We start from the raw sequence: 27,847 nt of genomic DNA, 5'->3' as shown, positions 1-27,847 counted from the left end.
GCTGGCAGGTCACACATGCATACATACACACTCATGCACACCCATGCATTCACAAACGTGCACACACACACACTTTTTCAACACTCACTCACAAATACACATACATACATTCATACATAAACGCACGCAGCAAACATAAAAAAACATAAAACTTATCTTCACTGCAGCTTGCCGTAAGGGAAGCCTTGTAGGTCCCTGGAGGGTTGAGACTGCTCCCTTCTCTCATTGGCTTATGAAGGGAAGGCAGCAGCCCTTCACTCAACACAGAGTGGGATGGGGTCAGTGGGACTACTGATCCCACCCAGTAGCGGCTCCTCCACTATGGACCCCCCTCCCCCTCCCCCCCGCCAGCCTCAAAACTTGTTTATTATTGTTTTATTTTCAGGTTCTAAGGGCCAGCGAGTCTTGGAGGCAGGGCCATCAAAAGGGCAGTGAGAGGGAGTGGTGGGCACTGCTATCAGTGCGCATGTTGGTGTGGCCAGCCATCTCAGGACGGCCAACCCGACATGCAAACTGATCTGTCTCCAACCCAGTTGCGATGCCGGGTTGGAGAAAGCAAGCACAGGCTCCCAGTCTCTCTCGGAGCATACATTTACTGTGCTCAGGCCAATTCTGACGCTGCTTTCAAGCATGAGAGCAGCATCAGAATTGGCTGCAGTGGATTTTGGGAGCCTGTATGCTGAAGCGCGGACAGGGAGCATAAGAGCGTACGTTTTTTCCCCTATTTGTTTTTTGAAGGTTTTCTTAGTTGTCCATTCCCCACACGTCTGTCGTCCCCCCTGCCACTTTGCCCGCAGACCAGCCGCTACTGATCCCACCCCACTCTGTGATGAGGTGGCACTGATTGACCCTCGGCCCAAGTCACCTCAGGGCTTAAAACTGAAGCGCCCAGTAGAGAGGAATGAGTGAAGCTCCCCGAGTCTTAAGGGGAGGGCCTCCAGGCACTTATGCCAGGCTGAGGATGTCATGTCCATAGGGCTGTGACCTCCTCAGCCTGGCAAAGTTCAGCGCAGGCAGCCAGGTGCCTGCACATTTAGCGCCTGTACAGCTCCTGGCTGCCTGACCTGAAAAATAAGAGTGTCTGTCAGGCTGATCTTTGCTCACCTTGACAGACTCTTTTTGTCCTGAAAAACGTAGCTGGTGTGCTCCCTCTGCCCTTATGGCCCGGCAGCAGATAGTTTTAACCCATACTTCGACATTCGTATGACATTTTGATTAGGGAATCCACACAAGTAACATCATCCTGGAGGGCTCACCTCCAACCTTATCCTTAGGGTGCAAAAAGCCGACAAGACACTAGCGTTTGGGATGTGAGGTCATCTTGTACCCTCGGAGCCCAAATAGATGTTCTGCCCCTCCGGAGAAGGCAAATTGGGAGAAACCCCCAATCTGTCGCCCAGTGCTCTACTGGGCTGTATTACAGAAAGTTCCTGGGGGCACTATGGGTGTTTTTGCCCATTCCTTGCACCACCAGGGCACTTAATATGATGGAGGGGGCAGAAGAAACTTGTGCGGCTCCTTCTAGAAGATGGATTGCACCACCGCGCATCTTGCACCAGTATGATCACAAGGGGGCATTTCCTCATTTGCTTGGAGGAGTGATCCCATGCAAATGAGGGTACACTATGCGTTTGCGTCAGCGGCATAACCCAGACATGGGCGCTGAGGTAAAAAATAAAACTGTCACGAAGCGCCCAGTTAGAGTGCATGATCAGAGTGTGGCCTAGGGAGTCCTCCAGTGAAAGAAAAAGCTGCAGTTTTACCCCACGCCTTCACTTCTACTAATGTGCACTCCACAGTGCAGGAGTGAACTGTTAGGGTTGGTGCACAGTTTTTTTTCTTTTTTTGTATTCAGGCTCACTGTCCCAGTCTGTGCAAGGCACACCAAATAAAGACAGTGCAGACGGACTGTGTTCTGATGTGTGATTCAGGAATAGATTGTATTTTTTTGTTTTAATTATAAATAATAATAAGAAAGGAGTGGGGGGCTGGCCTGTGTTTTCATGGGGCCAAACAGACTTTCTGTGCTGTCTTCCCCCTGAGGAGGGCAGACTGGTGGTGAATCTAGGGGTGGTAGATGCTGCCTGATGCTAGAATGGGCTGGCCCCCACCATATGTTTTGTAGCACTCCCTGACAGTGTGCTTTCTGTCCCCGGGTTAGGGCAGATTGGAGCTAAATCCCCTAATCTGCTCCCCATCAGGCAGAAGCGACTGCGGATCTAACGGGTCTGTACCCACCTCATTCTCTTTAAGTGCCTATCCCCGGTGCCTAATGGGCTTTCTGACCTCTGAGGTGGGTAGATTGGAGCAACCGCCCAACCATCCTCACCCAGGAGGGCAGTATAGTCTGTCAGTGTTTTAATCAGTGGGAGCTGCATTTTCCCTGGAAGAGTTTACCTTTGTGTACGTCTGTTCTGTGCCCAACAAGAGGTGCCCTTACACTGTTGATGTCATGGTTAGAATGTTGAGAGAGGTCCGGCTGGATCTGCAGGAGTGTGTGGTAGTACAGTTTAGGAGAACAGAAGTAGGAGATTATGCAGAGAAGCCTGCACTGTGAGGTTACCTAAGGAGTCCTTCTGAAATGGAGCATCTCAAAGCAATATATGCTTAAAGTATATTTCCTAGGGTCTTCCTCACACTTAGCATGAAGGGGGCCCTGCCCCCAGTTTCATGATCTGAGCTGGTTTACTCAACCCTTATATCACTGACTGGCCTGCCTGACGGACTGACATTATAATCACAACATTGCTTAGGCGACATCAGGGTCAATTGTAGTGGCACTTACACAGCAGGGTCACGATTCTGGAAACGGACTGGTAGTAAGGGAGGAGGGATAAAAGACCGATTGCATGATGTGTCTGAATGAGCTGGGGCAGAGTCCTACATTTTGGACAGATTACCATTTAAGATGATGGTCTCTTTTGAATGCAGAAGGAAGCAGGACTGCTGGACTCTGGCCAGCCTGACGTTATACGTATTTTATGTGAATTTTCAACATTACATTGTAGCAAGCTAGACATGACATAGCAGGCAGTATTTGTGGTATGGAGCACACGGTGCTCAGGATGCATAGACATCTTGCTAACCTTGGTTCACACTGCATATACGGTGTTGTAACCTTAATTTACCACCAGGGGAGTACCCTTTCAGACAGTAAAGCCGCTGTGCAATGCAGTGTCCCCTTGTGCACCCCCTGTAAGCAGGTATGCCCTCAGGGGAGGGACCCAAGATGTCTTTGGTTGCAGAGGTATGAGGCAACTGCTCTGCATATTAATCGAGCTGTGCATTATAGGGTGCAATGGCCTACACCCACTGCTTTTGGCAGGGCTCTGAGCCTGTAGCACAGCAACAGGCCTCTTGTCTTTGGCTAAGAGAAGTGCCAGAGTAGTGAAGTTTTTGACAGACTTGGGGATCTCCTTCACCCATCCCTGCAAAGCTATTTTGGGGTCAAGTGCACCACAAGGTCTATCACCCTAGAAAGAGTTGCCATAACTTTGTTCCAGTATAGCTGAACCCCACCACAGGACCAAGCCGAATGAAGAAAGCCAGCCTCATGTCAACGACATCTGCCATCTAGACCTCCCTACTTCAGTAGGCTAAAGCGGAGTAACGGAGAACGCGCTTTTTTTATGTGTCATGTCCTTGGGTGATGAGATGATGGGAGCGAGGGGAAGTAGATTAAGTCAAGCCCTTCTCTCGCTCTCATCTTGTCCCATGCGTGTGCAGAGCAGGCAACACGGGTGGGGGGGGGGAGGGGTGGCATATGAACTCCTGTGACTTATCAAGTGTACAGCTGCTGCATTATCACCTTCGACTGCCAGATGAGGCATGTACAGTGCTGGGTTGACCTAGTAGAATGCAAAGGGGGCTTGCACACTGAAGCAATACAGTTTGAAATTGGGTGCTTAAAATATAGCCTGAGTAAATGTCTGTGCCATTGTCTCCCACTTGAGTCTAGGCTGCTTATCAGCCGATGCCAACCTGACCATCAAAGACTTAAGAGTTTGAAACAAATGCCTTTGTGAGGGGAATAGGAATGTTGATAAAGTTAGAGTAGCTTTGGTAAAATGTTTCTTTTTACTATGGAAATATGTCCAGACAGTGGCAGCAGGAGTGCAGACCAACGATTACCTGGTCTTCTAGTTGGGCGACCGTGACACCATCATTCTCGTGGTTGATTATGTTGTACCATTGTTAATCCACATCCCTGTGTATTCGACTGATCCCTCACACCATTTGAGGGGGGAACTGTGGGACAAATTGTTTGGTGGCTTCAGCTTGCGGAAAAATCTGGAAAAACACTTTTTAAAAAAATGCATTAATTGGCATTTGATAATGAACAACATTGTTCAACGTCAACACAGGGAGGGAGGAGGTGCGGGGCACAGCATAAGAAAGGCAACGTACAACCATATTAACCCATCCAAAGGGGGAACAACAGCAGTTACGAGGATAACATATCAATTCCCTGTGCGAATATGCACAATGGTCGCCCGTTAAGTGGCTGGGTGAATGACCGTATTCCAGCCTCCGTGGCTCAGACAACAGGGCACCGAAAAGTGGGTTCCAGAACTGCTTCTGCAACATGTACATTCTGGATCTGAGAGGCGGGTGAGTCCACCCGATTGAGGGCCCTCCATCACTCTCTGGGATGTTATGTCTCTTTGGCGTAGGAAGGTCAGTAGAGGTTCCCAAATGTCCGTGGGGCAGGACCTTGGTGGCATGAGCTCCCAGTAGTTGAGTAGTTCCTCCTGGCTCTAGGTCTCTTCCTGCAGCCATGCCTCTGTGTTGGCGGCAGGCCATCTGCCCCAATGCATTGCAACTTGGCGTTTAGCTAGGAGAAGGAGCATGGCAGTGATGACAGTCTCCATGGGTAACGCCTTTGACATAGCCCAGGAGGCCGATCAAGGGAGTTTGAGGTGGGGATTGTCTGGTTATGGTATGTATAGCGATGAATACCCTAACCCAGGCGTCGCCACAAGTGGATACTCCCATGCAAGGTGTAAGAAGGAGGCCTGAGGAGTGCCACAACGAAGGCAGCACACGCCCGCCACCAGGCCCATGTGGTGGAGTTGCATTGGGGTGCGGTATAGCCTCTGGAGGAATTTAAAACTTGTTTTAGCCGCAGTCTGTAGCGGGGGGGGGGGGGTAAGGGACAACGACTGACTGCAACAGTAGTACCATTGGGCATCTGTGATGGGTGATCAGTGTTAGTCTTCCAGGCGGCGCGTGCCGCTGGCGTACGGATGGGTGCTGTGGCCTACATGGTAGAATAGAGGTGAGTAACCGGTTTGTGTGGCGAGGGGGTGGTGGGTATGTGTTCCAGAGCTTCTAAGGTGGGAGGAAGGGCAGGGAAGGAGTTGTGTATCGCGTGGCAGGTGACTCGATGTTGGTAATGGAGGAGGAGCTACAGCAAAGTGGGATTCATTGTGTCAACGGGGGCAGGAAGTAGTCCACTGGGTATAGATCAGCAAAGGTAATAAGTCCCTCCCGTGCCCTCGACCTGGCACCCTCATCCTGCTGAGGCTGTAAGAGTTGTGTTTGATGGGTATGAAAGGCAGGTTTAGGCAGGGGTGCCCAGTGCACCACCTCGTGCCATCCCACGCCCAGCGCACGCACTCCACCGTGTTTATCTCAGTTTGCAGTGGTTTATAGGGTGCACAGAGCACTGTAGTCAAGGGACAGGGTGCTGCGTAATCCACCTATATAGCTGTCTGGTTGAAATTGCATGGGGTAGAGCCAGAAGTGAATGTATTGCGCCTGGGCAGTGAATGCATACAGGGCCATACCAGGCGCTCCCAATCCCCCTGATCAAGAGGTAAGGTGAGTATTTTCCAGGAAATCCTGGGTTGCCTGCTGGCTCAAATTAGCATGATGATTTTAGATTGCAGCCTCCACAAGAAATTAGTGGTAAGTGATTGAGGTAGATTTAGAGTAAGGTACAGGGCTTTGGGTAGTATAACCCTTTTACAATGGCTATCCACCCCATCACGGATAGTAGCTGGCGGGACCACACGAGATCCTGTCCTCTAGCCACTCTACAGCGCGTCTGGAGTACCGAACTTAGTCGGAGGTCCACTGTAGTGGCTAGTCAGATGGGAAGGGCTGCGTGCATTCAGTGAAGGGGAAGACTCTGGACTTTGCCCAGTTGACTAGGCAGCCAGAGTAACCCCCGAAGCAAATGACCTGTCGAATAACTGGGTCTAGGTTCTCCTGCAGCTTGAGGATTTTATAAGGTCACGTCTGCGTACATTGACACCATCAGGCCTCTGGCTGTGAAGCCAAGGCCAGTGTGGGCATGGTGCTGCCGCAGTCTGGCTCCATCGCAATGGCATAAAATCAGAGATAGTGGGCAACCTTGTCATACTCCTTTCTGCCGTACAAATAGGTTTTTAGGGCAATCAGTCCTAACCTCGGTTTCAACAATTGTACCTTCAGTCCTTTAGCTAGCGGTTGGGACAAATAAATTGGTAGAATCCCAAGATCGTAAAAGTTAACTGCCCAGCTGCTGTGGAACCTCTCCTTTAGGGTCTTTCTGTCCCGATTGGAGGATATTCGTTTTGCTTGCTTAAGTAGTAGCTTTGAGATCTGCTTCACGGAAACATTGGCAGTCCATCTGTCCTCTGCTTCCAAATCAGCCAGAGAGCTGTTCAAATACTGGTGCCAGGTGGAATGGGCGTACTTAAGAGCTGGCCACAGAATGTGTTGTAAGGTGGCAGCCTGTGCTTGTTTCACTTTTAGACATTCGGCCAGTATCTTTGCATTCAAGATCAGCTGCTGGCTGGTCAGGTTGAATTTCATGTCAAAACCGAAGACTAGCATTATGCATAAGTCTTTTATTGCCAGCTCCTTGCAGCCCTTTAAAGTAAAACATAACCATATTCAAAATTCCAGAACTGGTAGGCCACTGAAGTCTATATAAATCCCTACACAGCAGCCATCTTCCTCTTTTATTTGCTGCTCCTTGACAGATAAGTATCGTTTGCGGGTTGAATTTAATTAGACCGTAACCAGTATTTTATAAAGAGGAGATAAGTTAAATGTATGTATGGTTGTTTTAGGTCTATGAATAATTTGAGGCCTTTTTGTAATATGACAGAGTGATTTATAGATGTTTAGTAGTACATGTATGGAAAGTATTTATTTTGTAACAAGTCCAATTTATGAGTTTTATTGTTAGGACTTAAACGTTAGTTTGAGAGGAAGAAAAGATTTTTGACACACGAATTAAAGGAAATACCTCCTCATATTCATCGCAGACTCGAGGGAGGTAACCGATTCAGCGCAAGGCATTCCTTGCAATCGCGCTGACAGGATGCTCGCACAAAGCTTTTTAGGTGTCGCGCCTAGCGTTGCACTGCGTAGCAGTGCTCACGCAGCGCAAGACCTTTAGTAAGTGAAAAACGGGGTTTCAGCACGGACCTAGGAATCCCACACGCTCGTGCGTGTGTTTATCCTTTTGTGCTACCCCATTGGCCTTTGCATGCATCTTTTTATAAAAGACTGCACGAAATTGGCCACAGGCGGGCGCATTGCTCTGCCCATGGCCTATTGGTGTCTATTACGCGCTTGGTGCGCGTAATAGACACCAATAGGCCATGTGGTTTCAATTATCGTGCCCAGACACGGGCGAGATAATTGAAATCACATGCTTGGCTGTGGAGCGCACCACTTGTTTTTCTGCACTGCAAAACCACTTTTAAAACTCGCACAGCAATCCCTAGTAAGTAATTCATCCCCCGTGGCCAGGGAATGGATTGCTCCTTGGAGAAAATATTTTCCTCATGTGCTTGCGCTTTTTTTAAAATGCGGATATATAGTGTATATTTTTGCCTCGGAAAGTTACTTTATTATTTTTCGTATGCATTTCTGAAATTAGATATGCCTTGATAAATAATGACATTTGTAAACAGACTTTATATTAACTGCTATATTAACTAAATATGTGCCATTGAACGTTGCTGTAGCCCTTGTTTTTTAAGTAAGTGGTAGGGTTACAACATGCTGTTAAAAATAAAAAGAAGATTGCCAGTACCAGTTGAAAAGGCGAGGTTGAAGTCAAGAGAAACGATTAGAGAATAAGTGTTATCGTTTACTGTCTGTCTATGGAACCCTGGCAAATGATTTACTCCACTGTTTTGAGACCTATTGGTCTGTGATTACACACTGCTCTCATCTCTGCGTAAACTAGCAGCCGACCAGGGTATTTGTGTGTTCTTTTTACTCAGCCTCGAAACCCGTGATAAGAGTGTCGGTGAAAGCGACTACAGTTTCAGGCACGCAAAACATGTGACGGAGCAGGTCTTAATTTTACTCCTTTGGGGAAGGTGCATTCCTGTTTCCGTCATCTGTCCGTGCGAAGAGCCAATCACGTGCTTGAGTTTGTGAGTGCAAGGGGAGAAAGCAGGACGGGTGGGCTAATATGCAAATTTTGACACACAGCAGACACTGGTCTAAAGACATCAAATTTCAGTCAGGCTACTTTTCACATACCTGGAACACACTCCTGTGCTCCCAGCATTTCTGTTGTGACTGGCCTCTTGCGGGTGTTAAAGTCTGTTTTTGTGAGACAGTAACAATCCCCTCTTACCTGTAACTCAGGCAGTAAAAGAAGCTGGGGTGTTGGGTGCACAGCATGAAACAGAGAACCCATTTTTCCAGTCTTTGTATGCTGCAATGTTGTTAAATTGAAGGAGCAGTTGATTATCTTTACAAATCAGAATACTAAATTATTGGCAAAGCAACATCTCTGGTGCCAGCTGCAAGACTTTCAGCTTTGTCAATGCTTATTTTTACGTGGGATTTGTAAAATGTTATTGCTGAAGAGGCTGCCAGGTCCTTGCCAAGTTAAAAATGTTGGATAATAAAAAAAACAAAAGCATACATTGCCATAGTAGCCCTTGGCACTTAAAGGAACTACTTTGTGTGCGGATGTGTCCCTTGTGAAAGACCGGACTGTTGTCACTCACAGCAAAGTTAGCTAGTGGCTGAAGTGGGCAGAACCACTGCTCCACGCTCTATGATTTCATAGGCAGAAGAAAAATGTGAATGACGCAACATAATACCAGTGGATGAAGGAGGTCGGTTGAATGCCCCTGTAAATAAGTATATTAGAATAAATGTGTATACGTATAAATTAAAATCAAAACATCTTTGCTAACCCCAGACCTACAAAGTCTGCTGACCTCTTAATGATATTCCCTGATGGAAAGACTGGTAGTAGTGTAACTTCTCAAATGTTTTTGATCCTTACAAAGCATGGCAGGATAGCTTTAACTCTGATGTTAATTCTTAAGTGATCCGTTATAAAAACTTCCATTTTTAGTCTTGCGACCTACGTTGCACTGCGCAGCAGTGCTCGCGCAGGCGTGAGTCCTTTTGTCCGGGGTTCAGAAATGGACCCTGGAATCGCTCGTGTGTGTGTTTTCTGTTTTGGGGTGGGTAGTTGGGCTTTGAGTGCGTGTTTTGTTTCAACAGAGCACGCAATAGGCCAAAGGCGGGCGCATTGCTCCGCCCACGGCCTATTGGTGTCTGTTACGCGCACCAAAGCCCATATGTTTTCAATTATCGTGCCCAGACACTGGCGCGATAATTGAAAACATATGCCTCGCAGTGGTGGGCGTGTGTTTATTTTACAATAGCGATCGCGAAAGCGATCGCTCAGTGCCGCTTGTTATTTGCTTGTTTTATTTTTCTTGCGGACTTGCTCAGTGGGGGTGTTTAATAATTGCGTGTTTAATAATTGCGTGTCACTAAGAAAAGGAGTTGAAACAATAACTCCTGCGTTGCCGCCGCTCCGAGGTTATGATCCGCGATGCTCTGTTTCCCCCTGAAAGGTAAGCGGGTTGGGCTGGGGTCAAGGGGGCGGCGGGACGAGGTGACAGGCGCTGGCGAGCTCCCAGGTCAGCAAGGAGAATAGGCCAAGGAATCAATCAGCCCTTATAAAACACAGGCCTGTCGCCCACCGCGAGATGAATCACTCTCTCTGGTAGCCACTGGCCACCAAGGAGAATAGGCCAAGGGCACACTGGGGAGACGCAGCAGAATTAATAACACTATGTGATCCTGGGATTTGAGGGCTGTACACAATAGGTCCAGGTTCAGCGCCTGTCCCTGCGTGTCCGAGCACAGTAGTTAACTGTGGTCACATCGCTGCCATGTATTGTATTTGCGTACTGAGTCATATGACATATGGTAAGCCACAATTCTCAAAAGGAGAGGATGTGGTGTAACGGCCAGAACTGCCGGCGTTGGAGCTGGGGAACCCGGTTCGAGTCTTGGCGTTGACTCAACATCCTGCGATTCTGGGCAAATCACTTCATCTCCCCGTGTCCACCCAAAAATGAATGTGTTGTTGTGTAATGTAACTGGTGCAAATGTAAAGCGCTCTGATATCTTTGGGTGCAAGTTAAAATGCGGTCCGGCGTGAGGGGTGTATGAAAGAGAGATCTGGGTGCAAGATAAAAGGAGGTCCGGCATCAGGGGTGTATGAAAGAGATATCTGGTTGTGAAACTTAAGGGTTCACGTGACAGTGCTCCCGAGGGACTAAACACAAATTCATGCCTCTCCATTACAGAGACCCAGGGACATCCTAGCAGGAATTGTTATCCAGCAGGCGTTTGACCATTAGGAGATGCTCCCCGTTTAAGTCATACCTTGAGAAATCCATCTGTCAGAGTTTTGTTTTACTTGATCAAACGCACTTTATCTGGTCCAAAATGCAAGAGAAGTAACACTTCTTGAATTGATCAGGATGAGGCTTTTTTGCAATGCAATAGGTCTCGCCTTTGCGAGAGTTTGAGCTATTGGCATTGTAAATGACAATGCATTTTATTTATGTGGTTTGAAAACCTGCAAGCGGTGCATAAACACACACTTTGTACTTATAATCGTTGCTTACGAGAAGCAAGGCTGGCAGTAACTGTGCCTGTTTTACTGCCAGCCGTGCATTTCGTAAGCAAGAACTATAAGTACAAAGTGCATATTTACACACGTTTGCAGGCTTTCAAAATACATAAATAAAAGGCCTTGTCATTTATAATGCCAATAGGTCAAACTCTCACAAATGCGAGACCTATTGCATTGAAAATGCTTGTTTGTATTTGGAATGAAGTGGATTTTTGAACATGGAGAAAATGATTTGTTTGTGTTGTAGTTCGTTATTGGTGTTTAGAGGTGTCTACAGGTTTGATATATTTTTCTGTTTAGACAATAGAACACCCCTTATGTTTGTTAGATAACTGTAACCAAGTCCATTGTCCAGAAATCCATATCCCACAGCTAGGTCATTTTGAATCCTTTCCTGTCCAGAACTTGAATTTCAACCATACTTCAGCAAGGGGCATCTCCTCGATGGCCGAAAGTTGTTGCACTGCAGAAACTGCTTAGGCGTGCCAGTATTTGTTTTGTCAGAAATGCATTGTAAATATTGGTTAAATAAAACACATAATTGGAGTGATTACTGTGCAGGATGTTATATTTGTCTAATATCCGACGGCTAGAATGGGTCATGGGCAACTTTGTTTGTCAGGGTCAAGGCCCTTTTCTGTGTACTTTTCTCTTTTACATAGAATTTTCTTCTGCTTGTTCCACACTAAAATACCACCTGTTCCTGCTCCACAGTTCTTTTCATATAAAGAAAAGTGATTAGCTCTCTATCAGTGAGGTAAATGGCCTCAGTTAATTTCCCTATATGTGCATGTGACAAGTTACGGTGTCAGCTCTTATACTATGGTCAGGAGAGTCAAAATTTGAATCTTCAGTATGGGGTATGGGTATTACAAATATCCAGCTTATTTTAGAATCAATTGACGGGGTTTGGGATTGTTACTCAGATCACTCCCTGTTGACTTGTCGGGTAGCTCTCATACTTTTTGAGTTTCAGGTCTGTTGAGTCTGCTTCATCCTGCGGTCTTGCAGCATAGCGGCGTTCAAGAAATAATAGATGCTATGGGGGATCATGTGGTCATCTGGATTGTGCGGTCAGTTTACTGTCTTACAATTTATTTGTGGAGGACCCAGATTAACATAATAGATAATAATGGTGGCTGAGCAATATCTGCAGCTGCGGACATCAGTTATGTAGTGTTACTGTTTTTATTGAATTGTGAGTATATCCCATGAGAGAACAATATTATATAAAATGTATGTAGTTCCAATATTGATGTTAAAGGCAAGTGGCAGTGATGGACTTCCACTGTGACCGAATAGTAGTGAAAGTTATCACTATTCACCCATATTGATGTACGGACGGATACTTAAGTAAGAATGTTGAGATAATGTTTCTGCCAATCCACACATTGTGCAAGTGATTGCATCGTATAGAAACCGAAATAAAACAATATCAAATGAAAAATAATAGTATATATTTGTGGACAATGAAAACAAATAATTTAAAAAAGGTGATTGGTGTGGATATTTTGGTGGGTGAGTGTGTGGCACAGTATGGAAACCTCCCAAAAAAGGTTGGATTAGGTATACTAGAAAATATCTCACAAACGTCACTGCTAGTGTCGTACCATGCAGGACTCCATTACCATAAGAGAAATGGTGCTAAATTAAATAAATATAAAATATTTCACTTAATATAAGAGTTGACTGGAGCCATTTCTAATTGTGTAATATTGTCTTATATTTCCTTCAAGGGGTTCTAGTTGCGTAAACAATGAGTCAGTGGCTAATTAGTTTGTAAATGTCACCAGAACCCTGAAGATGGCAATACAGGACCATGTTAGTTATTTTTTATTTATGTCAATTTTATTTTCGTGTTCTTAACATGAAAACAGTATGTTTTTTAAAACAAGGACTTGTTTTTTGAGAAAAGTAAAAGAAATGTTGGGCTATATTGGTTGTTGTCTGTAGTAAAAAACTAAGAGAGAGAAACCTATTTGACTATGTAGTAAAGGGTGTGATTTGTTTTGGTATTGATTTTAAAAAAAATCATTTTTATGGGCTTATTCCAGTATTAACATAGCACAGTGCCGGCAAACCCATCACTGTATAACTCACACTGCATTCAAGATGGGCCACTGAGCCTTTTCAAATTTTACATAATCCAGTCACTGCTTCGACAAAGAAACACCAAATCGGAAACTCTGAGACCAAAGAGATAGGTAAAGGAAAGGAGAAGGAAAGAAGGAAAGTAGAGGGGCAACAGCAGATAATTCGCATTTAAGAAACTCACAGGCACACTTCTCGTTCCTCCAGATAGGTACTCTCCACGCCGCTCGTCGTCCCAGTGCTCCCCCATCCTCTAGAGTGCTTACCCAGCCCAGTAGGCCATTATAGAGGACCATAAAGTAGACAAATCATCCAGTGTCCGATGCAGGATATCCAAAAAAGCTCATGCTTAGTCAGCATGCCGAAAAAGGCACTTGTTCCACCATGAGCTTCACTGGAATGCCCACAGCGGTAGTGATGCCCCTAGCCACCTTGTCCTTTGTCCCCATAACTACCTTATTTCTCATTATGTTGTTAGTGCTAGGGTCATGAAAAAATGTTTGTTCTCTCCAGCCGCGATCACCCTCTTTCGGATGACTGCCTTAAGAATCCAGTCAATCCAATCTAACACTGTACCACAGCCGTTATTGTGCCTTCTCCTGTGTTTCTACACCCCAGAGTGCCCAGCATTTTCTGTAAAGTCTCACTATCACTCTGTTGTCTGACCTTCCAGCACGCTAGCAGGTTGTGAAATACATTGTCCTATCAATGAAGAAGTATGTCTGGAGAGATCTCAGGTACTCCCAGTGCTGTGATATTGGCACTGTACCTCATGTTCAACTTAGCGCCCAATTCTTAATCATTGCCTCTGTGGCACCCTTTTTTAGGTCTCGCCTACGCATGCGCTGCATAGGAGGACCTTTAGCCGTCGTTCAGCTCTTTTTCGAAGCACATACTCGTGCTTGTGGCTGCATACACCTTGCGGGAGTGCGCAGCGGTGCGCCACAAGCACGAGTATGTGCTTCTAAAAAGAGCTGGCTTGCGCACGCACGCACCATTCTCAAGTCCTTGCACTGCACAACGAGCTCTGTCCACGTTTGCTTGAAGCCTCCCATAGGTCTTGGTCTAATGCTGCCTCTGTTACCATATTAAAAAAACCTACTACCACTGCTTATCATCAGAGGTGCCATCTGTGCAGGTAAAATACGTTTTCTTTAAAATAGGCAGATCTTTGATTTGCTGATTTTTACTGTGTTTTTGGGAACTACAGTGACCGCATTCACCCCCTGGCACAGTTAATGTTTTTCCACGATCAGATGCATGCCTTTTAACCACAAGCCTGCTTGTTTGTATCATACACACGCTACTCTAAGTAGGGACTGCAGGAACCAGTTAACACAGATGCAAAGAAAAAGTACATTAAGCCAATCCAATCTGCATAGGACGACTCGATTTCTGAATGTCTCTTGTGAGCCTCCCCCTCGCCCCCCCTCACCCACCTCACCCCTCGAAATCAAGGACCTCCCGTGTTGATTTAAAAGCAGCACTTTCAACCTTCAAAGTGTCCAGTTGCAATGGGAATGAGACTGCGCCATGGAAGTCTGCAGCTGTTGCGGGCATTCTCGCCCATCACATCCACTCCATTGAAGGCAGAATATCTTCTCTGGAACCGTCACAACTAGAGCTTTCAAGCCGCTCGCATGGCCAGTGCAGCAAGACAAACGCGCATTCACTCTCCTCGTTCCGCTGTCCCTCCCACTTGCACTGCCTTCCGCTTCCCTGGTGTTGGTCCCGTTTGCAAAACTGCTCCGGACTCAACCCCCCCCCTTCCTTTAACAGTATAATTTGCCTCATCTAATTCCCTTTGTCACATGTCGTGCCAATGAAGAACCTGGCTGGTATTCTAACACTCTATAAGACCAACTTAAAGGGGCACGATTTTCAGACCACATGGAAATATACAGCAAATTCTAGTGTAAGAAAAAATACAAGTTCGAAAAATACACTCTGCTTTCAAGGAGGACTGATATATGCCAGAAAACAACTACCACGTGTGCCCAAAAATTAGACAATACAGGCGCCCAGGGCAGCATGCACGCTGCAGGAAATAAAAATATGAAGCCACTCTAATTAAAAGAAGTAAATGCATACCAGCAATCTAAAACTCTAGCTTTTCTGGCATGTCCGGTATTTCTGAGAGGCAGTGAAGTGAATGGTTACAAGAACTCCGTGACTAACCCTTAAATTGGTCCATACTTCCTTAGTGGGCCATATGCGGTGCAGCCGCAGCCATTTTGCAAAAAGCAAGGTTTTTTTTTTTTTTACGGTTCCGATTTGTCTGTGTGTTTAATGTGGGCAGCTCAGGAACTCCAGGCCCCTGACACCGTCCACGACAAGGGTCCCACTGCTCGGTGATAATAGGCAGGACAGGACAGTGGAGGTAGCACAGAACACTCAACCCGGGCGGCTTCAGAAATGCTGCAGCACAAACACTGCCTCCTTCCTGTGTTACCTGCTGAGCTCTCCTCCTTTCTCCAGAGCAGGCAGTGGCAGCCGTGGACTGTAGTCTGCTAGGTTGTGGCACTGCTTTCTCCAAATATATATATATATTTTTTTCAGTCCTATATAGCACAAACTTGACCTGAAGGTATCATTTACATATGCACCAGTTGCATTACAGATGTACACATCCATTTTTTTTTCTTTTTAAATGTAGGCACGGGGAGATTAAGTGATTTGCCCAGAATCAGAGGATGTTTGAGCCTCCTGCCAGACTCGAACCTGGTTCCCCAGCTTTAATGTCAGCCGCCCTAGCCATTAAGCCCTCTAGTGCACTATGTGAATTCTATTTATGTTGCCTGATTCTATTTGCTTTCAGTAGCATAATGTGTTGTGGGCCGTAGAGCAAGGAAGGAAATAGGCTCCCTGGCTGCTGTTCGAACTATAAAATACATCAATAATCAGGGTCCCTCAGGTTGCTGGCCCCGGTGCTTCTGCACCAATTGAAGATACACCCCTGATTGCTTTTATGAAGCGATGGTGCAGTGCAGTGGCGATGAAACCGTTTTCCATGGTGGGCGGTGTCCTAGCCCCCACTGTCACTTCACTAATAGCAAAGAAGTTGTGAAAATAGAGTTGCTGCTTAAACAGCGAGTGTATCAAAGGATCAAACATTTAGCAGCAAAGAGGCAGCAGTTTAATGTTGCAATTTCACAGATTCATAGGCCAATTTGAGGGAATAGTGTAATCCTATCTATAAACAGTATATTCTCCACTAAAATGGTCTTTGTCCAGCTAAACCCACTCAGATTTGACTGAAGGGGAGCTTTCACAACTTATGATGGTAGTTTGCTTCAAAGACAAACCTAGGGAACCATGTTGTATGAACGTGAATGGACTCTGCTATAAGATGACCTGTTCTGCTGCCTCTTATTCTTGTGTGCACTGAAAAACGGGAGTGAAGAAAGTATTTAAAGTTTTTGCTGACCTCTTCTGGCTCATGTTAATATGATTTTATGTGCAGATTTTGACTTTTAATGGCATCAGGTCCCTGTGGCTTCTTTAACTTCCACCTCCCTGTCCATTTTCCTTCTTCCCATGTCATCTCCAATCATCATCATCGTAAACTTTATTTCGGCCACAAAGGCCATAAAAGTGACAGACATTTTTACAAAACACACAATTTTAAAAATACATCTAAGTCAAATCACAGTTATGCAATAAATTGTAAAAGGCTTCCAAAATTACAAAGATATGTTAGAGCTTAATAATTGATTGCAAAATTTCCTACGTTTTATCCACATAGCATTTAAAAACCGGGAGACTGCAAAGACAATTGGGGGCTGGGTATCGTATTTCAAGACTCTCAAGGCTTTTTCGCACTCTCTAAATCCTAAGTTTCTACAAATAGGTATTACCCATCGTTTTCTTTGCAGATGATACATTGGGCAGAAGAAGAAAACATGTTTTTCATCCTCCAGTCTGAAACCACAGGCAGGACAAGCAGTAGTTTTGTTAACATCCCACCTTGAGGTAAAGGATCTAGGCGGTAAACTGCCTATTCTCAATTGAAAATACAATTTCCTGGCAACCGGAGGGGAGATCAGATCTAAAAATACCTCACTCCTGTAGTTGTCTTTAATCTGTAGAAACTGGACGGTCAACCTGCCAGCACCAAGACTCGCATGCAGGCGCAGAAGATGAAAGTGTCTAAACTGTTCAACTAATTTAGCCTTGGAGACAACCAGACATGTGGCCTCCGGAGAGCCCCATAAATCAGGGAGGCCAATCCTGGCACAGGTGTCTCTAATAAACCTTAGCCAAGAAATATTCTTGTTTTTGATTAGGGACCAAACCCCCTTGAATTCTTCTCGATAGGAGCCCAACTCTGCATTGGACCAGAGTCTCTTCCAGTACATCACTGGCCGCAATGCCACCACCTCTTCCATGGGCATCAACCCCAGATCTAACCGGATAGGTACCAGCGGGGTGCTAGGGGGCAAACCAAGCAAATTCCTCATAAAGGAGTTTTCAGTCCTGATTAAGGTATGAATCTTGCAATGTCCCCATAGTTCCGCTCCATAAATAGAGGCTGCTCTTGCTTGGGTTTTAAACATTTCTATTGCTGGTGCTACTGGCTTAGAAACCGATCCTCTAAAGAGTTTGGAAATTCCTCCTGTAGTTTGTGACAGTTTTAAAGTGGAGTTAGCGACTTCTCCCCCCCCCCCATCCGAGATCTTCTTGGAGTATGATCCCCAAATAACCAAACGTCTTTACCCGCTCAAGGGGAATACCATTCAGCGCTGGGTTCGGGCGTGTATACTCGGGGGGGGTTAAGAATCATGAATTTCGTTTTCGCTAAATTAATCTCCAGGCCTCTTTCACCACAGAAATCCACAAAGCCGTCTAAAATGCGCTGGATACCAGTAGATGTTCGCGACAACAGCAGAGTGTAGTCAGCAAACATCAAAGCTGGTACCCTACCCGTGGCAAGTCTTGGGATATCAGTGTCCTTGATGCCTACCAGGTGTTTTATGAGCCCGTTGATATATAAACAGAATAACGTGGGTGCCAACACGCATCCTTGACGGACTCCTTGATTTACAGGGAAGCGTTCAGATAACTCTCCATGTTTCCCACATCTGACCTGTGCGAAATTTTCTGTGTGGAGTCCTCTCAGGACATCCAAGAGGTATGGGGGAACATTTAGTGCCTGGAGGACTCTCCACAGGTTTTCTCGTGGCACCAGATCAAATGCCGACCTCAGGTCAACAAAAACGAGGTAGAGGCTGCCACCCTCCAAGCTCACGGTCTTCCAGTATAGGATCTGAAGTCGGAATATCTGGTCAACAGTTTGAAATACCCTTTCTAAAACCCGCCTGCAGAGTGCTTAAGATGTTATTGTCTGCCTCCCACGTCTGCAATCTCTCCAGGATTATGCCTCCAAATAGCTTCTGAGTGATATCAATTAAACTAATGGGCCTGTAGTTTGAGGGTTGTAATGGGCACCCTTTTTTAAATATTGGCACAATCTCGGCACCACGCCAGGTTTTTGGGGGTTCTGCGCCAGACAAGATGGAGTTGAACAGGACACAGAAATATGGTACCCATATCTTGGGTTCCGACCGATAAAGATCACCTGGGATTTTATCCAGGCCCGGCGCTTTATTTGGTATCAACATGTGGATGGCAAATTCCACCTCCTTCATCGTAATCGCCGGAACGTCCTCGGCACGGCACTCAGAATTGGAGGGGGGGGGGGGGGTAGTTATAGGTGATGTACTGTGATTTATGCCTGAATAAAGACCCCCAAAATGGTTTTCCCAGGCTACTGGGGCTATGTTAGGAAATGTAGTAGTCTCAGATTCTTTTCTACCATTGGCAACAATAGTCCAGAAGCCTTTGAAATCTTTGAGCTGCAGAGTTAATCTCAACTCCTCCCACTTATCGTCCTCCCAGGACTTTCTTGCCCTTTCAATTGTTTGTTTATGCTGTGCCCGGAGTGTTTTGATCCTGGCTTTGTCCTTAGCCTTAATTGCCAGGATCAGTTCACTCTTTGACTTCCTGCACTCAGCAGTATACCACAATTGCCAACTGGCCAAATGAACCCTCACACTGCCGACCGGACAAAACACATCCAAGAGATTGGTTACTAACTGACTATGGATGTCAACAGGCCAGGTCTCCCGCTCAGTGAAAGTACAGTTAAGCCCTGCTTCAGCCATTTCACTAAGATGGGGCAAGACAAGTCTATAAGTTTCTGCCATTTTATCTGGGCAGGCAAAAATGCGAGGCCATCTTACTCTTCGTCTGTTATTATGCAGGATAAGAGGTTGTAGTATGGAAGAGGCCGCAATGTCATAGCTAGTCATACCCCAACTTCCTGGTTTCAGTGTCATGGCCAAAGCGTTGTGATCACTGTCGTCCCGGTCTAACACCCTAAAATCAAACACCTTGTCCCACGATCTTGTTTCAATAAGGATATAATCCAAAATTGAAGTATGCCCCAGTCTATTGAAAGTGGCACAACCAGGTCTATCAGATTTAAATCTGCCATTGCATGCCCTTAGGGATAAGGAAAGAGTGAGAGCGATAATCTGTAGTACCAAAGGAGTCCAGGCTTTAACCATGGTAATCAAGGGATCAGGAATGGTCCAATGTGCATTTTCCGCAGGTGGATCATCTGAGTCCAGCAGGCTAAGTGGTTCATATTGGCAATTGAAGTTACCACCCACAATCACGGAGTATTCAGGGTCCAGGGACAGAATGTAATCATGCAGAAGTAGTATGACCTTAGATTCCCGGCCACTCGGGGAGGGTCTAGAGTAGACATTCAAAAGAGCCAAATGTGTGTTTCCGGGCAAATCAAGTAAGACACATTGGATATCGTCTGAGCTAGTTTGGAGCTGTCTTGCAGTAACACCCAGGTGCAGGGCCACCCAGGTGCTAAGGCCCCCTGAGGGTCTCCCCCTACCACTTGTTACTGCAAGTGTGTTGAAGGACACAAAACCGTCCCGTTGAAAATTTTCAAGAGCCCATGTCTCTTGCATTAGGCAGACATCAAAGGTGTCTATGAAAATGCCCCAATCTTCACAGATCAGTTTGCTCTTAAGACCTGCCACATTCCATGACAACAAATTGATACTCAACTTTGGCTTACTTGTGGCAGGAATCAAATCGCCAGCATACCTATTAGTAGCTGGGGAGATAATTGCCCAGCCCATGTTTTCCTGCGCACAGACATTCACCAACCCACCCAACACTGGTGGTATGTGTGACTCTCTCGGGGTACTCTTTGGGTTTTTCCAGGATAAATCCTCCGTAACAACCAAACTGGGCGATATTTCTGGTAACCCCAGCTGAGAGGAGTTATATTTCCAATCCTTAGAGCCCGTGTTAGTGTCAGGTGGCCCTTTCTGTTCCCCAGCCAGGACTAAGATATCACTATAACTTAGACGTCAATCCACCTGATCGAGGACACTAAATCTATTATTGTGGTGAAATACTTCAAGTGGGGGCGGGCAGGACTGATCATAGACTTGATTTACATTGGGGGGACAAAAGAGAGGTCCATCCTGACCATTTCCCGAACCATCCACCCCGCCCCCTCGAGGAGCATCAAACCCATAGTGAAAGGGACCCGGGTAGAAATAAGTAAGTGGAAGAGCTTTTATGGCTGGTTGAGGACTACCATAGCTGCCAAACTGCGGTGTGCATATATACCTAACTGTTCTTGGGTCTCTAAAATTGATTACAACACAGTCACCCTGTATATCCTTAACTCTCGGGCCTACCCAATTTATCCTTCTTGCAAATAATATCTCGCTTCTGCACTGGTTAGGAAGAGGTTTGTTACAGTTTAACCAATGCATACACTTATTTTTGAGTTCACTAAAATCCTCCCTTGAACCATGGTTCGGAGAAGGGACTCCCACGAGAACCACTACATATGGAACAGATTCAGGTGGGAGATCCAGGCAAGGTAACTTGGATTTAGCGATAAACCCTGGCTGCAGTTGGATAGGCTTTTGAGAAATAGGGTCAGGATTTCTCCACTCATGCGGTGGGTTGAGAATAACATGATTCGCCTTACTCCTTGAATTCCCTGGTAAGGCTAGTGGAATTGGGTCATTAAGTTCTACTTGGGTGTTAGTACCTAGTCTGTTTCCCTGCATGGTGGATTGGTCTGTTAGATTTATCAGTATATTGGTTGATTTAGGAACAGAGCAATTTGACTCATCTGAGTCTGCTTTTGACCCCCCCCCCCCAACCCTTGTCACCTTATCCCCTGACAATACAGCAAACATTGATTCTAGGTTAGAGAGTCTTTTTTCAATAGAATCGAGTCTATTGCATACAGGTCGTCAAGTCACGGTGAGTGTCTGTTCCATTTTTATCCAAAAATCTCTACTAAGTTCTGTTCCCATCGTGCCCTCAGTACCTTGGGTCGCTATATGCTGGAGGTCTATGTTGCCCACGGGGTCCAAGGTTCCGGCATTTGCCCGTTTTTGAATTTTTGATCTTTTATTGGGCAAAGCTGTACCACCCCGCTTGCGTCTCACAACCTGGTCTATCGATTTGGCATTAGCTTCCCCATTACGAATTAGTAAGCCAGATCTGGTTGTTTCGACATTATTCGTAAGTGAGGAGAGGTCAGGCCCAGTGAGGTCACCACGCTCAGATGAACTACGAGCGTTACAATTTACTGTTGTAGGAACATTCCCATCACCTCTATGATCTAAAAAGTTAGGGTCTGAGGCTGGGTTGGGCAAACTGATGTCTGCAGGTGACTTTGCTAGGGCAATATTACCCAATGAGGACCGTTTGTTAAATTCTTGGTCTAGGGAAAGTCTTTTTTCCGTTAACTCGATTTCCTTCTGTAAAACCGAGGTGGCCCTAGTGATAAAGTTATCCAAAGTTCCAACCACACTTGTCCCACAGAGGGACTTCCGCCCCTTCACCAAACCTGCAGTTGCCATTACCTGGTTATGCTAAGTGATATAAAGGCAGAGACAAAGGAGAGTACCTAAAGGACCTCTCGCGCAATATCACGAAACGTCCAATGTAAACAAAAACAAAGAGAGGAAACAAATAATTGAAATTGAACAATGACTACACACACGTATTTCTGTCCCGATGAGCCAAGAAGTATGCCCCGACCCGACCTCTGCCGTACTCGGACGGGAGTGAAGAAAGTATTTAAAGTTTTTGCTGACCTCTTCTGTCTCATGTTAATATGATTTTATGTGCAGATTTCCTTCTTTCCATGTCATCTCCAATCCATTTTGCTTCCAGCAAATGCCAAAACAAAACACGTTTTTCTATCCTTACGGCAGCTGTCTTATAACTTTGTTGTGTCTGGTTCCTTTAGAAGGATATCCTGTGTGATCTAAAGGTCAGTCCTTCACAACGCCAATAGCTCTCAGTCTCAGAAATGCGAGACCTATTGCATTGCAAATGCTTGTTTGTAAAGGCACTTGTGCAGTAGCAAATGTCTGAGCCTCGGAGAGAGAAGTGCTCTTTAGAGGCATCAGTAGAGACTGCATGGGATGTTGTTGCGCTAGTTTTGCATGACAGCATCACATTGGCTGCCATTTTGAATATGGCATATGATTGTAATACAGCGTCTAAGAAGTCAAACATGCCAATTTAGAGTAGTTTTTATGCACGTTAGAGACAGGTAAATGTCATAACAGCTGACAAAACTTTCAGCGTGTTTGTGACAGAACAGGTAGTTTTTGGGAACAGCTCGCAATTTGGAGTTAAAGAGGATATATAAAAAAAAAAGAAAGGGGTTAGTTTAAAAGATATTAATAGAAGTATCAGAGCAATAGGTTCAGTTGAAGTAAATTAAGGAAAGTAAGTGAACAGGGTGCCACATCAGGAGCAAATGGTGGCGCTTCCTATATAACAATGGTTCAAGAGGAGGTAGGGGCCTTTGTAAAGGAGGTGTTTGAAACAGTGTTTAGATGGGAAAGGGAGACAGTGGATGTGTCAGGGGATGAATATCGGTCCTTGGACGAGGGAGTTGAGGAGAAAAGATAGGATAAAAGGAGAACGTTGAGCAGGGTGACAGATTTCTGTCCCGTGAAAGAGGGTAGCCTAGCCCCACAGTCGATGAGGGTGTCCAACACGGCACAAGAGAAGGTGTCCTTGGCAGCACAAAGGAGAATCTGGTTTTTCCTGATGATGTTCACAGCTATGACCAAGGGGACAAATTGTTATGATAATGATGGCTGGGATATGGACAATAATCAAATTGAAAAAGATAGGAAAGCAAGAGGTATTGTTAAGGATCCACAAGGGGGGGGGGGGGCATGTTTAGTCCAGAGATGACTAGACATCCCAGAAGTGCCGATTGGTGGCCACTGCCACATGTGGTAGATTTAATAAAACTTTGGGTAAAAAGGCCTGTAGAAAAGGAAGCTAGGGCCTTTATGAGAGCGGACTACTCTCGCCCAGTTGTTGAGGACAAAGCTTGTACGACACCTGATTTAGAACCAGACCAGTTTCCTATTTAAGATTGCGCTCAACCACAGAAAATGACTGGAAAGGGCACTGAAGTAGTGGCAGGATAGGTTATTGGATATAATGGGGCCGTTAGCCAGAAGTCAGGGCATGGCTGAGGAGGCAAGAATAAAGTCAGTTCAGGTGGATATGGAGTTGTTGCGTGGCTGGTCATAGAGAGCAATATGTTACTTAGGAAATGCCAATGCTGCTTTAATGGCAGAGAAGCAGAAAGCAATTTTGATGAGAATAAGCCCCAAATTTGGGGATATTGCAAAGAAAGAATCAACAGACAACCATGAAGGGTATTTGTTTGGAGAAGGTTAGGTGAAGGGAGTGGGTAAATATGTGTCCGTCTTCACCAGTCTGGATAAGGCTCAGTCCTTGCTGAGAAGTGTGCTTGGGGGCTGTGTTTTTGATCGGGCCCGGGCAAGGGGAACGTTTCTCTGGCCGATCTTTTACAAGGTCCCATTACCAATTGCAAGGTCGTAGTGCCTTTAAAGGATTCCAATCCAGGATTTTATCCTCAGAGAGAAAGAACAGGCAGAACTCGCCAGGCCAGAGGGAGGGCGCAGTTTATACAAGGATTTCAAGGTAAGTAAGAAGACAGTTTTTGGATATTCCCACAAAAGGTCGGGGGAAGATTAAGGTTGTAAGTGAACAACTGGAGTTTATTAACAAGAGATCTATGGGTCATACTTACAGTGCATGGATACACGTGACCTGACCTCCGGTAGGAGATCACTTTCTTTTTGTAAGTTTATCTCCACTCTGCTCGGAGTGGGCTTTACCACTCTGGAGTGTATTTTAAATATTGTGTATATCTTATGGTTCTCTTCCTTGTAGCACTTTCAAGTGTAGGCTCCCCTTTGCTTTTACTGATTATATGTTTTGCCTTTCTCGTCTGTGTGTGTTTTAGTTCTTTGGATCGCTTTCAGTGCAGGGAGACGCCTGGCTTCCTTCTGTTGGTAAGAATTATTTGTTTTCCCTTTCTCATTATTCCGTTTTTTCCTATTTTAGCTTACCGCTTTCGTTTCCAGTAGTGCCGTGCAGGTGAGGAAGCTCCCCTGACATTCTCTGGGTTGCTGGACCACGGTTGGTATTGATTTGCCCGCCTCCCATGGGTGATTGGTCAAATGATAGTCACGCCCCTCTTGAGGGGGCCTAACTCAATATGGGTGATTCACGGACACTCGGCCAAAGGCAAGCCTGTCTGCGCTCGTCTGGTGCCTGGGGCCAGAATCTGGCCCTTTTTAACTCCCATAGAAGGCCCTACTCTGCCCTTGAACTCGGGAAACTAGCCCCAGCCTCACATACGGAATGCTGTAAATTAATTGAGGTAGGCGGTTCTTTCACATGTAGCTCATACAGTTACACTCTCAATTTCTCTGAGGACAAACTCTGGGATAATAGCCTAGGACTAAAAGGCATAATTCGTTGTCTTACTATTAACCGTCATTCCCTAACCAAACCTAAACAGGAGATCTTTGATATTGTTAGTGGGCAACAGCCCGATGCCCAATTTCTGACCGAGATGTGACTTACAGAAACGTCATCCCCAGAGATTTTAGACGCCATACTCCATGGTTATGAAATGTGAGGCACGGCTGCCCGACCCAGAGAAGAGGCATCGCAATTATTTTAAAACATTCCTTGAAATGCTCTCTTAGCAAGGTGGTTATGGCGGAGTGTGAGGCAGCATTCTTCTCACTAACGCTCTCCAGCAACTGTACCTTAAAAGGGCTTTTAATTTATCACCCACCTGGGTCAGCGTCCAAGTGCATATCGTCCCTCGCGGACATTATCCCTCAATTGGCAGTCCGCCGTAATAAGTTAATTATTTTACGCAATCTCAGCCTTCACTTTGAGGAAAGTGTAGGAGATTAGGATCTGCTTCACATGGGTACCCCCCACATTTTGCTGGTGTTTCACTGTTTTTCGACCTTAGTCTGGCTGTGGCCCTGCTAATCAGGACCACAGCCTAGCTGCTTCCTCTCTAAAATGGTTTGCATGTACATATCTAATTAGATTCTGGAGTGCCTTATAAGCCCCTAGTATATGGTATACTAGGTACCTAGGGCATAGGTACCTCAGGGGCCTACCAGGGACTGAAGCATGCATTATGCCACCGCTGGGAAGCACCGCAAAATGGCACCACAGGTCTGCTACTGCAGCCTGGGTAAGGGTGTGCTTGCACCCCTTACCGTGGTATAGGCTACCTATATCCACATATATACAGACACATATAAACCTATAAGTCACTCCTATGGCAGGCCTTAACAATCCTGAAGGTAGAGTGCTTGGTTTTGTGTGAGAGGGTGCCCAAGCATGAGCTGAGCCCCTCTGCAGCTTTTGGAAATCCTTCCTTATGGCTGTTCTGTGATACAGCCATACCACATACTCTTAAGTGCGTTATAACCTCACGGTAAATGCTAACTTTGGGATGGCTGCATCAAAACATGTCGTGTTTGGTGTCAAACGCTTTGGAATACTACCCGCCCCCCCGCCAGTTCTGGCGACGGGGGTAGCATTCCACCCTTCTAGAGGGAGAGACATGTTCACACTGGTCAAACCCGGTAGTACTTTCCTGAGCCCTGGCATCACAAAATGGATGCCTCTGCCACAGACACTGGTCTGGCCTCCTGCTGCTGACCGAAACTCCGCAGGGGAGGCCTGGACAATAGGTTTCCTGTCGAAGGGAGGTGTAACCACCTCCCCAGACAGGCAGATGTGTATTGGGGCTGGGCGGGAGCACTCTCTGGTGCTTTGAAGTCCTTCACTGGGGGCACACTTGGTGTCCCTGTGTATAGTCCAGTTCAAACCGGTTGCAGGGGCTACCTGCCCCTGCTCTGGCGTGAAACTGGACAAAGGAAATGGGTGTAACCACCCCTCTTTCCAAGCCCACCCATAGGTGGGGCCTTAGTTAGTCCATCCCCTAAACTTAGTATAAGTATAGGAATCCAGTCCCTAGGACTTTAGATTACCCTGGACGAAACTCTGCAACATATATCCTGGACCTTCGACTTTCTATCATGACTAGAAGACGGAAGAAATCTCCCTTGGGGTCAAGGAGTGACTCCCCTGCTTGGCAGGCACCAAAGAAGCAACTGACCGGTCTGCATCGCTGAAGCTCCTGCCGGACGCCGAAGTCTTTGCATCCCCAGAGGTGGATTTCCAGACTTCCCCGAGGCTACCCTGTGTCCACAGCAAAGCTGAGGCCCGTGGCTATTGTGGGTGACGTGGAACCGTGACCCCTGGACACTGTGATATTTTGCAGCAACAGCATCTTCCTGGTCCTCCTCGAAGTTGTGCTTTGGGCTCCGAGTAGTCCCAGCCTTGAGCACATCCTGCACCGAAGATTGCTGGCCTCCACTCCACGAGTGACCCATGGGCCAGTTTCAAGCGCGACCGCTCGAGGCTCCTTCGCGATCACTAGCCCATTGGCTAGCAGGTCCCCACGAAGGCAACTCCTTTTCTGCTTGGGCTTTCCTGGTTGCTCCAGACGTGCCCTTACTTACCCTCGCTGGGTGAGTCCCTCAGACCTTGCTGGTCTGCACCGCAGTCCTTTCTCTGAGTTCCAGTGACTTGCCGTTGCCAAGGCTTGTTGGGTCCAATCTGGTCGCCGACACCGCAGCACTCAACAGACTTCGTGGGACAGCTCAAATCCGGCTCGTGGACTTCGTCGTCGCCTCCTGGACTTGAAGAATCAAGACACCCATCAACTCACCCGACATCTGTGGGCATTGGTCCATCCTCCCCTCTGCTTTCAGGTTCCTAACATCCTAGATCCAGGCTTGGATCTCTGTTCGGACACTTCTCCTCTTCACGGCAGCAGCAGTTCTTTGCAGGCTTCCATTGCAATCGATGACGCGACCCGACACTAAAAGAAACCTATGCACCCGGCTTCCCTGGGTGAGGTAACTCGAGTACTCCGGTGCTCCCGTGGGTACTAGCCCTAGAACTTCTTAAGTCCAAAAGGGTTTGGTCCTGACTCGATTAGATTTAATCTTTAAATTTCCCGTAGAAGATAACGGGAACCCGCGGTTGTGTTTACACACAGCATACAGTCCCCGTGGGTCCCCTGTGTCACTACCTTGGGTGGTTCCTTGGGGTCCCAGTGATTCTACAGGCTCTAGGCCTTGTGTCTAGTTCAGTCGTGGTTCTTATACCACTTTTTTGGTAAATGGTTTGGTACGCCCCTAGGGCCCAAACGTGTATTTGTGCTATTACTGATGATTGCTATCTTGTAACTTAAGTACTTCGAACTCCAGTCTCATAAAGAGACTAGAAGGGTGTGTGTTAACCTAAATACATATTGCGGTTCTTTCATTTGATCATTCAAGAGATTATAATCTGGTAAACCAAGCTGCTTTACACTCCTTCAAGACTTAGCCTGAAGGC

Source organism: Triturus cristatus, chromosome 12 (genome assembly GCF_964204655.1).
Source record: "Triturus cristatus chromosome 12, aTriCri1.1, whole genome shotgun sequence".
Taxonomy (NCBI): domain Eukaryota; kingdom Metazoa; phylum Chordata; class Amphibia; order Caudata; family Salamandridae; genus Triturus; species Triturus cristatus.
The sequence above is the reverse complement of the archived record's forward strand: the minus strand, read 5'-3'. Positions refer to the sequence as shown.